Source organism: Petaurus breviceps, unplaced genomic scaffold (genome assembly GCF_028583685.1).
Source record: "Petaurus breviceps papuanus isolate PSGF00001 unplaced genomic scaffold, PetGlider_PUasm1.0 80, whole genome shotgun sequence".
Classification (NCBI taxonomy): domain Eukaryota; kingdom Metazoa; phylum Chordata; class Mammalia; order Diprotodontia; family Petauridae; genus Petaurus; species Petaurus breviceps.
In genome coordinates, this window is record NW_027186540.1 from 19220923 (window position 1) to 19232984 (window position 12062).

The 12062-nt window shown below is 37.4% G+C and overlaps 1 protein-coding gene across 1 annotated transcript in view; it reads left to right on the forward strand.

The window, feature by feature from the left end:
- Window positions 1-12062, forward strand: part of LOC138176033 (membrane-associated guanylate kinase, WW and PDZ domain-containing protein 2-like) — a 1726709-nt gene that overhangs the window by 1004675 nt on the left and 709972 nt on the right. The gene's annotated exons all lie outside the window — the stretch shown is intronic.

Below are 12062 nucleotides of genomic sequence, written 5' to 3' on the forward strand. Positions count from 1 at the left end.
TGGGCATGACCTAATAAGATGAAATTCAGTGTGGATACATTTTTTAAAATAGTTGTGGGTTAAAAAAAATCTGCTTCAGAAGTCCAAGATGGGAGAGGCATGGTTAGACAGCAGGATTTTTTTGTTTGTTTGTTTGTTTTCTTTTACAAAGGATATCTGTGGTCATTAATAGATCACAAACTCAACAAGTCCACAGTGTGACATAGCAATCAAATAACTTAATGTGATCTTGGGCTGCATTTAGAAAAGACATAACTTCTAGGAATAAGGAAGTGACAATCCTACTAAACTCTATCCTGGTCAGACCCTATCTAAAATATTATATTGAGAGGCAAGTAGGTGGTACAGTTGAGAGAGCCCTGGACATGTAGTTAGGAAGAATTGTGTTCAAATATAAGCTTATACAACTAATAGCTATGTGACCCTGAGCAAATCACAACTTCTGTTTTCCTTAGTTTCCTCATCAGTAAAATGAAGCACCTACCCTCCAAGGTTGTTGTGAGGATAGAATTAGGTCATACTTATAAAGCACCTTACACAGTGCCTGACGCATTATAGCCACTTCATAATTCCTTGTTAAATTTAAATCTTGATAAGCTAGAAAAAACACTATGAATCTATATTAGGACTGGTTGAAGAAACTTAAGATGCCTAGCCAGAAAAAGGAGGGCATGGAATTTATCTTCAAGTAATTGAAGAACTTCCCTATGGAAGGGGAATGGGATTTTGTTTGATTCCAAAGAACAAAACCAGGATGGAAAAAAATGGATAGAAATTGAAAAGCGTATAATATAGGTTTATTGTCAGGATATCCAGAAGAATTCTTAGTCTGACGAAGATCTAGAGGCATCATGATAATGATCTTTAAGTATATGAATGGATGTGATGTGGAAGAGGGATTAGATGGGTTTTACTTACTTGGCCCAGAGGACAGAACTGGGAATGGTAGCTGGAAATCACAAAAGAAACAGATGCAAGTCAAAATTCTTAACATTTCCAGTTATCCAAATGTGCTTTGGATTTTCTGGAGAGATAAGGAGTCCTCTTTCCTTGAGATCTTCAAGCCAAGTTGTGAGGTTGCCACAGTTGACCAGTTGCCAGGTAAGTGGTAGAGGACGATCTTCTTCGGGGGTACGTTGGGCTAGCTGGCCTCTGATGCCCCTTTTGGCTTTGAAAGTCTTTGATTTCCTAAAGTTTCACCATTTTGAGTTTAAAAGGGCATACACGTAAGAAAACATGATAGATATCACTTACAGAGGAAGGAAAAAAAAGTTGGAAAATGCCATGCGTTTTGTATTTTAGCCATCATCAAGAAAAAGTGACCATAGGCAAAATGACAACAATTAAATTATTAAAGATCATACCTTTGGAATTTTGCTGTTAAGGTGGAATATGGTGTCTGCATATATTCTGTTCAATTGCTATTATGACTTAGTGTTCAGCTACTGTGACTTCCCCATGACTCTATACAGCAAAGAACACATTTTCTTTGTCCATGTAAAGGGATAGCCTTGGGAAATGTGGATCTCCCAGTTGCCTTGCCTTTTAAGACCCCGAGTTGGGCGAGGCAAAAGGAACAGGTTGAGCTTCTATTCCTAACAGTGTAATGACTTGGTTTATTCCACTTACCTCACCTGCCCAGGAAATAAAGTGGAAGTCAGCAAGATACCAGAATAAAGAAGGAACTGAAGATGAATGCTGCTAAAGGTAGATGGGGGGAAATTCAGCAGTCTACCCACAAAGGCCTTTATTTTTTCTGTATACATATTCACTATAGTTCATTAGAGATATAAACATCAAGTGAAAGAATGGTCCATAACCGCTTCATTGTTTCTCAAATGCCATGACATCACTGACTAAATAGGCCTCACAGACAACCCTTTGTCAGTTTAGACTTTATTGTTTTACTGTTGCTAGTTAATCTTAACACAAGGTAATTTTCCATTTCATAGAGATGTGGGGTATGAGTGAATCAGGAACCAGATCTACAGATGGAGGAGAACCTGGTAATCACAGAAATAACTAGGACAGTGCAATCTCTCACTCTCCACCTCAACACCTCTCTGACTTCCAACCTTACTTCCCCACCCTAAACTCATCATACAATGAATTGCCCAGGGTGACTGTGCCTGTTAGGAGCAGACTGCCCTTTGCTGTCTATCTATTACTCCAAAATGAGTTTGTAGCAGGCAGCATAATTCATAGGCATGACTCTTCTGCTGGGTTTAATAATGATAATCAGTTAACTCTTATAAAGAATTGTACAACAGCTTATTTTGTAAAACGCAGAACAAAGTGACTCAATCGGTAAGCAAGAATGTCTTCAACAGTTATAGTAATATGTCCTTGAGACATATAGGGCATGATCAATTTGATGGAAAAAGAGAAAGTAATTTCTGTAAACCAACTGAGACCATCTATGCTAAGGCCCCATGTCCTCTTTTGGCTTCCCTGAATGGCTCTTGCCTTTGCAGATTCCAGTGCTATTAGGCTAGTACTTTAAGAGGGTATATACAACAGAGCTATTCCAATGTTAGGTTTTTTTAGCGCCAGAGTGCAAGTGCTATTGCCAGAGATAAACAGTTTGTGATGTTGAATTATGTGAGAATTATGTTGATTTATGTGATCACTGAGAAGATACTCCTAGGATGATGAATATGACAGGTCTAAAACAACTCGTAATGTCTAATAGATATTCCCAGATGTCAGTGCTCAGGAGATGCTGATCATTTTTTATCCTCTCGTGTGTCATGCAATGCAGCGGTCCAATGTTGTTTCTGTTTTTCTTTGTTTAAACAGACATACTAAATTTACAAAGGAACTTATTTTGATCTTTCACAGGAGCAATCTGGGGTCTTGAATTTCATAGAGATTCTAGAAATGTAGGACCAAGGAAACCAGAAACAGATCATTACCCTACAATAATTTGCAAAGGAATTGCTAATGCTCAAACACAGAAGAGATAACCTGACCTTTTAGTAGTCTCATCTCTAAATCCCTGCTGTAATAAATGTTAATTACCTACTATTCAATTTATCTACTTCAGAGACGATGCTAATCATGCAGTGCTTGAATGTATGTATGGCTTTGGACGAAGGTGAAAAGAGAGGGGGGAGGGGACTGTTTTCAGATTCTATGTCCCTATCAGTGTCCCAAATGAAAATTATCGCTTATTATTTTTCTCTTTCCCTGTCATAGAAAACTGAAATTATCAATCATATGCTTTGGTTCTCTGTTTAGAAAGGTATGTTCAAAGGAGAATGTGGACTTTGAGTCAACATACATAGAATATAGCTTCGAAAACAATGAAGTATTTTGAGGTCTGTCATCACACCTAGAGTTAACTGGCACTAGATGGCATTGTTTCCTTTTTAAATAATTAAGACTTATTGTCTAAGCCTTTTAAAATATATTGTTACAACCATAATAACAAGCATAATACTAAAGCTTTTTTGTTTTAAATATAAAATTTTATTTTCCGCTAATATCACTAAAGAGTAGATGGTGAAATATTTATGAAACATAAATCAAAATGACAGAAAGAATAAAAATTAAACAATAACCTATGCACTTTTGACAGGCTTTTGATCTTCTAAACGTAATGGTTTTTTTTCCTAATTTATTTAGCTCACCTTGATATCTCTATCAATTTGAAACTCTATTGCTAATCTCAGCATTGTTCCTTACTAAAGCTAAATACTCCACATAGCTGTATCAGCCTCTGTGACAAGTCAGGTTTGAATCCCATCAATTGCTTAGTTATTGTACTTGCTGCAGTACTTACAAGATCAATATTTGTGAAAATACTCCTTGTAGTAATATAGATCTTGACCCATCAAATTTATGGTAAATGGTTTTCATGAGTTGTCAGGGCCCAGAAAAGCCTATTTTCTGGTGCCCAACCTCTGGGTAATGAGCCTTTCCAAATTTATCTAAGCTAGTCCTGGAGCATTGACCAGACAACCTCCACTGGTGCCATATACAAAGAACTTGTCTTTTGTTTACATAGATTTCAAGAACCTAGTCCACACCAAAGCAAGCAAGGTAGTGGGGTGGAGTTGGGGGGGGGGGAACACACTGGATCTAAAATTTTAAGTCCTATGTTCAAATTCTGAATTTGTTAACTTACAGTTCATGTGTAATTAGGAACAACACTTTAACATTTCAGGGCCTCAGGTTTAGCATCTGCAAATCGAGGATGTTGGGCTAGGTGACATATAAGGTGCCTGCCATTTCTAGAGTCTATAAGGCAATCAAATAAGACATTAGTGGAGGACTTAACTGTTATGCTTAATGTAATTTACTCTAAATGTGGATGTTTTTTACTACATATTTTAATAAGACATAACCATTATTCATCATATGCATTAAACACTTGTTGAAGCTTAAGTATGTTCAAAGGGAAGACTATCCTCTACATATGCTTCCCTCACCTCTACCAAGCCCCAGCCCTATGCCTATCACTGTGTTGTAGCAGATCATAAGGAAACTAGGCAAGAAAGGAAATATATGCTCATCAGTTCTGTGGCCATTTAATCTACAAGATACCCTTTTCTGTGGTCTGTTATTTTAGATTGTAACAAAAAAAACCTAGTCCTTCCTGCTTTCAGTGGATAATTTAGCACACAAAGCAAGCTATTTGTTCCCCTTTATTTCTATGAAAAAGTCCTGTCAGTTAATCTGTTAATAACAGGAATTCCTCTTTAAAGAGACTAGCCAATTTCGAATTATTTGGAACAAGGAAGATGTAATTATTTTATATATTTATGGGTGTTGATTACCTCCCAGAAAAAAATAAAATAAAATAGCTCACATATATCCAAAGAATTGAGCATGTACAAAAGGTCTAAATATAAAAAAAAAAAAAAGGAATTAATGAGCAACTCAGAAAAAAAGAAAAGAAAAGGAAGGAGAAGAAAGTCAAGAAAGATAGAAAATTGAGAAAAAAATTATCTCCCTACCACCTGAGCACACTTTCTCACTTATATGACATAAACCCCATCTGGATAATTTTCAACTACCATCTGAGACTTGTTCTTTTCTTCTACCATCCTACGCTGACCCATGTTGACAAAACATGTGACCTCTGAGTCATATCTCTTTCAGAGATAAACGTATACTTCATGAACTTAAGGGAAGATCACAACTCTTGTATCAATATTTTCTACTCATTTTGAACAACATAGTATAACCTTTCTTATACCAGCTTTTCAAACTCAGCCCATCCTTAACCAAATTTATCTTTCTCCCAAATATGTATTTCTCCATCAGACTTTACAGTTTCTATCTGGTTTACCTAGTCTATAAACTTGAATTTATCTGTAATTTTTCTTTTTTCTTCACTTGTTAATAAGTAGCCAAACCATGCTAATCTTGCCTTTATCTCTTGAATCTAAGCCCGCACCAACCCCTGCATTCCCACTATTTCAACTTTAGTGTTAGTCATTATTATCATCCACCTGACTTATTACAATAGCCTTCTAAGGCAGTTGCCCACTTGCAGCACTTTTCCCCTGCGTAGTTTTCATAACCCTTCCAGAAGAGTCTTTAGAAATGGTCATTTGTCGACGGGACAGCATTACCCAACACAGGAGAAACCCTTATGAGCTAATATGCAGAAGTAAATACACAAAACTAGAAGAATAATTGGCAGCAACAGCATAATAAAGAAAAACAACTTTTAAAGTCTGGAGATCTCTGATCAAAGCAATGATAAGCCATAATGACAAAGGACAAAAAATGAAGCTTCCTACTTCCTGGCACAAGGGTGATGAATGCAAAATGCAGAATGAGACTCTCTGGAAATGCCCAGTATACAAATGGGCTGTGCTTGACTCTGCATATTTGGTATGAGAGTTTTGTTTTCCCTTTTTCTTGTTATTGTTAAATTAGATAAGGAGAGAGAAAGGTAGAGAGAGAGGAAAAAAAATTCTAATATAAAAACCAAAATATTTTTAAATTGTCATTTCACTTCCCAGCTTAAAACTTCCATGATTCCCCCTTACCTAATGAGGAAACTGTATACTGTCCTGCACCCCACAATTTGGCTCTAGCTACTTTATCTCATATAATTCCCTCCATGTGTTCTACTTTTAAGCCAAACGATTGTTTTCTTACCTTTGAATTTGTGGTATGTACACATTTCTGCTACTCCCTTGCTTACCCATTTTCTTCTGTTTGAATTATTATCCTCTCTCCTTTGTGGAATTGCTATCTTTCAAAGCCTCAATCAAGTGTTACCTCCTTGAATCCTTTCCCAATCCCATCTCTTTCCCCATTCTCTGCTTAATAATGAATTTATCCTCTCCCCTCCTTGAACTTAAAATTACATTTTGTTTTGTAACTCCCTAATGCATTTATGATTTAATATTAGTCATCTCTCTTTTTATCTACCCTGTAGTAAACTGTAGGATCCTTGACAATAGAGATCATGTTGTCTTTTCCAACACCTGGCACAGTTCTGTGTACACGATATTCCCCTAGTGAATTTAGTTAAATGAATGAATGAATGGTGTATCAGTCTGTATTTCTGAGGGGAAAAAAGTTTGAAGTGATGTAGCAAGCATCCCTTCTGGATCACTGCCTTGTCATGGCAGATGGGCTTACATAGCTCGATGAAACTATGAGCTATGCTGTGCAGGGTTACCCAAGATGGACAGGTCATAGTGGAGAGTTCTGACAAAAGGTGATCCACTGGAAAAGGAAATGGCAAACCACTCCAGTATCTTTGCCAAGAAAACCCAATGGACAATATTAAAATGCTAAAAGAGATAATATCAGGAGATAAGCCCCTCAGGTCAGAAGAGGGCCTGGAGCGGTACATAGTCCACATGGGGTCATGAAGAGTTGGACTTGACTGAACTACTAAAACAACAAAAAGCAAGCGTGTGGGAAAAAAATACCTTAATATACCATCAGCTGCTGCTGGTTCAGTTTGAAATCTGCCTGAATGATGCAGTTTTTTTGCCAGAGGAAATGTAACTATCAAAATTAATACCTAAACACAGGTTTGTCTTATCTTAAAGTTTTTAGTAATCTGGAAAACATTCCCATGCCCATCCCAGAAAGCTAGGAGGCATTCAATTCTGGACATAACCTTAAGGGTTTGTTTGATCTGGGGGGGAGAAACTTTACTCTAATTCTAGACCATCACCAGGACCTAACTCTCTTCTTGAAGCATTCCCCAAATAAAAGATAACCTGAGCTTATCAAGGATAGCTGGAGCAGTCTTTAGTTGATGCATCAACTATTTTACTTCCAGGAGTGAGGAAGAAAATACCACTGATTCCAGTCCATTTAGAACCAACCAACTCACTGTTTAAAGGGTAAAGATTCAAGTTACTGCACTGGTTGATAAATTAAAGAAGGATCAGTCCTCCTGCAAACTGCTTCTGTCCCCAGACTCTCCATAGGAAAGGGAAATTCAATTCCAACTTTGCCTTCCTTCTAAATTGTTCATTATTGCTTTAGGGCACACGAGTGAATGAGTTTGTTTTATTACTAATCTCAATTTGCACTATTTCCTGAATTGCAATTTCGTAGCAGTTTGTCAATATTATCTTTCTAAAAAGAGACCAAGCAAACTGCCAAGATGCATTTTTTTAATGGCCTCCTGGTGGTAATTAAAATGTCATTTATGAAATAATGGCTTGCTCTTTTTTACCTGATGTGAAATGAGTGTTTGCCTTTATTTATGCCATCCTGTCTTTCTACCCTGAAGAACTATGCTCAAAGTAGTCTAGGAATTCTCTATCACTTGAGGTAGAAAAAAACCAGGGGAATTAGAATCCATATGCCAGTCTCTTTCACAACTTCTGTTTGTGGAATTTATCTCAAGCAGTTCAGAGTACATGGATTCTTTTGGGAAACTTATTCTCCTTTCCCAGATTACATACTTATCCATTCAGGCATAGGAATTAAGAAGGATACATTTATTTCACCAAATCATTTTTATGCAATCATCAATAATAATATTAAATCTGTCAGATTTGGAGAGAGATCCCCCACACCTTAAGATTCAGAGATTATATGAGTGATCATATTCCAGTTGCAAATGATCTCTTCTGACTTGAATTGACATAATTGATAGAGGGCTACCCTCAAGAAAAACCTTGGCTCCACTGCCACCTCTGAAACGTACTGTGTGTGACCACGAACAAGTTATTCGATTCAATTTTGTTGTCCTTATAGGAGCTTAGCAACAAAGAAAGTGGTACTAATTCTTGTATAAAATAATTTAGCCCTTATAAAATTGTGTCATTTTCTGATCTTGATCTATTTCACAATGAGGAGGACTTCCTAAAGGATCCAAATTGTGTTTTCTTGGAGTGTAAATATCATTTCTCCCTCCAGAGACAGCTAGGTGACACAATGTATAGAGCCCTGAGCATGGAGTTCAGAGGATCTGATTTCAAATTCAACCTCAAACACTTATTAGCTGTATGTCCCTGGGTAAGTCATTTAAATTCTGCCTCAGTTTCCTCAACTATAAAATGGGAATAGTAGCATTTATCTCCCATAGCTGTTTTGAAAATCAAATGAGATAATAGTTGCATAGTACCAAGCACAATCCCAGACACAAAAGTAACTGCTTAATAAATTCATGTTTATTTCCTTCCTCATCCACACAGACTCCTGCATGAAGTACACAAATAACCCTTCATGTTTAGGTGGCCCTATACTTCTCACTTACTTGACCTGACTTATCTGTGACTTTAATGTAGCCTCTGCCGTCAGAATAATAGAATCAGATCATTTTAGAGTTGGAGGGATTGTAGAAAACATCTTTCACAAGCCTTTATTCTTACAGATGAGGAAACTAAAGAGCAGAGAAGTGACTTGTGTAAGGTCACAATGCTAATTAATGGCAAAGCCAGGAGGATACCTCAAAAGACTGTTACCTGATCTAATTTTCAACTCTTCTATTCAAAACAAATTATACTTCTCATTCCAATTCTCTTTCTGTTCTCATTTATCTTTTTTTTGAAGAGTCCTTTGATATATGCTCAGAGTTCATTCTTCTTGTATTTATGCTTTTCTCACACAGTCACACTTTCCACAGCTAATGGTTCTTCACCATTTTATATTGAGACCCAATACCAAAGCCCAGTACTGTGTTTCTAACCTCAGAATTTACAGCTTTGGTCATTTAAGAACTGGTTTCTTTTATTCTTGACCCTTTAGTAGAACTGCCTGACCCTGTAAAAGGAACATGTTAGACATTCCTGGACTTGCTAATAAGTCTGCCCAGACACCTTTATGTGTATTTTTAGCAGCATTATTCACCCCACTACACTCACACACACACACACACACACACACACAATCATCAACCTCATCATCATCATTGCTGTTTCACTCTTTTATCCTTCCATCAAATATTTGTAGGATGTAGAATGCTAGAACCTGAAGGGGCCTTAAACATTTTTTAGTTCAATATGGTATTTTCACCAAGAAGAATATTGAATCCCAGAAATGTTAAGTCTCGAAGGCTACAAGATATTGGTTAGATAAAAGATAAGAAAGCAGATAGCACAGTGATAGAACACTGGGCCTGGAGTCAGGATGACCCTGAGGTCATATTTGACCTCAGACCTTTACTAGTCATTGTGGCTTGGACCAGTCATTTAACCTTTGTTCATCTTATTTTCCTCAACTGTAAAATGAGGATCCCAAGGTCGTAGGATCAGTGGATATAATATTTGTATAGCACCTAGCACAATCCCCACATGTGGTCAATGCTTAATCCATGTTCCAATCCTTTCCCTTCCTATGGTTTTTCCACTAGGATGCACTACAGCTATTAACCAGTAATCACTATCACCACAGAAAGGAAACTTTAGGTCTATATTATTGAATATGCATCTATATTTGCCACACTGTGCTACCCTGCCTGACCCATAGACTCTTCTCAAGGAAATGAAACAATGTTATGAAACTATTCTCAAACCTTTTCTTTTTTTTTAGTTTTGGCATATGAAACAAAATAAACCTTTATGAAGACCCTCCTTATGTATAAGACATTGGGCTGGGTGCTAGAGATACAAAGATAGGTATGACCCAAGAACAGCTGCCAAGGATCTGATAATCTAAGGGAAGGGCAAGTACATAAATAACTATGATACAAGGTAGAATGAGATAAGTGCAAAGAAGACTCTTGGCAGAAGGGCTATGATAAATTTGAAGGGGGAGATCCAAGAGGCTCCATGGAAGAGGTGACATCGAAATCAAGTCTTGAGGGAAGGGAGAAATTGCAATACATGGTAGAGATGAAAAGGAGAGTCTTTTCCAAGTATAGAAGATGGGATAGAATAGCATTTGATTGAGTTCAAAATGCCTTGATTTGGTCTTAACAAAAGAATTGCCATAGGGAAGTGAAGATCCAGGGTATCTAGATGGCACATCAGATAGAGTACCAGACCTGGAGTCAGAAGATCTGAGTTCAGTTCTGGTCTCAGGCAGTGAGTGACTTTTAGCAAGTCAGTAAAATACATAAAATGGGAACAAACTGGAGAAAGAAATGGTAAACCACTCCTGTATTTTTGCCAAGAAAACTCCATTAACAAGTCTAATGGGAAGTTGGACAGGACTCAACAATTGAACAAGTGAGAAGCCACAACTGATGTTGAACCCAGTTAGCAAGATTCAATCTATTAGTATTCTGAAGTTTCATAGTATGAGTGGAGGAAGAAATGGTAGTCATTACCTACATTAGGAATGTTTGGCAAGGCCAAGTACTAATAAAGGGTCAAGGGGGCAAGTAATTCAGTCACTATTGAGTGGGCATTATAGAAATAGTTTACAATGGAGCAAAAGGTAGATAGAGAGAAGAACTGAGGTCATGATAGTATGGTTAAACTGAGTGACTAGGGAGGAATCAACATTGGAAGTCAAGATGAGGGTTGAGAACTGGCATGGGAAAAGTGGTAAGATAGAAGACAATCATCCACATATGTCAAAGATCAGCATCTTAGTGGTGGGACATTTTTGAACGAAAGGGGAATCTAAGGTATAGTATCTGTTCCACTAGATATCTGAAGTGAAGGTCAAAAGAATTTGAGAAGTGGAGTTTTAGAAGCGCCAGAAGTACAGATATTGTGATTTTGAATGAAAATTGCAAGGGAAGGAGTACTGAAGAACGTTAATCCAAGTCTCAAAACCAGCACCAAGTCATGGGCTATAAAAAATGATGAATATGATGAGTTCAGAGAAGGCATGGAAAGATGTATATGAGCTAATGCAAAGGGTTGCCCTTTTTATTGTTGAGCATTAGAGGATGAGGATGAGTTTATATACAGAGAGATCACATGAAAGGGGACAGCTAAAGGGAGAGTAGACACAGAGCATATTGTATGGCAATGAAACAACCAAACTCCATTATCCTTCCTACCTGGGAATAAACCAGAGCAAGAACTGTATGTTCTCAATGAATGGGGTTAAAAAGGTCAGGAGTACTATAGAGAGAAAAAGGGAAAGATGTAAAACACAACCCTACAGATGGTTTGGCCACATCCAACCCTCATTTCAAACAACTTGGGACCTGCTGAGATCCATCCTGTGATGAAACACAGTTAACACGACTGACTAATAAAAGCCAAGCCAGTGGTAGCCATGAGTTGGTAGCAGAGACAGAATTCCTTTGCAACTATAACAACAATAAGATAAATTGTAGACTGATGGGGAAGGGGGAAATCTGGAGATCTTTGAGGCTTCCAAAGTTGGTTTTATTCTCCACTGCCGCTCTTCCTTGCCTACCACTCTGTATCTTGGGTTCAGTGTCCATGGGAGAAAATTAACTGTTCTCCCTGACCAAAAAGCAAAAGGATATTGGACAAAGTAGAGTTTGGGGCAAAGGAGAAAGGTTAGTGTTGGTTGGAATGGCTGCTGGTAAGGTTGTTGAGTTAATGAGTTTTTTTTTTTATTAATTGGGGAATTGGAGGGGAGATGGAGAAAGAGACATGATATTAGTAAAATTAATATCTAGCACATATATATATATACACATCTGGCACATAGCAGACTGTGTGTGTGTATGTATATATAGTCTGCTATGTGCTAGGCAT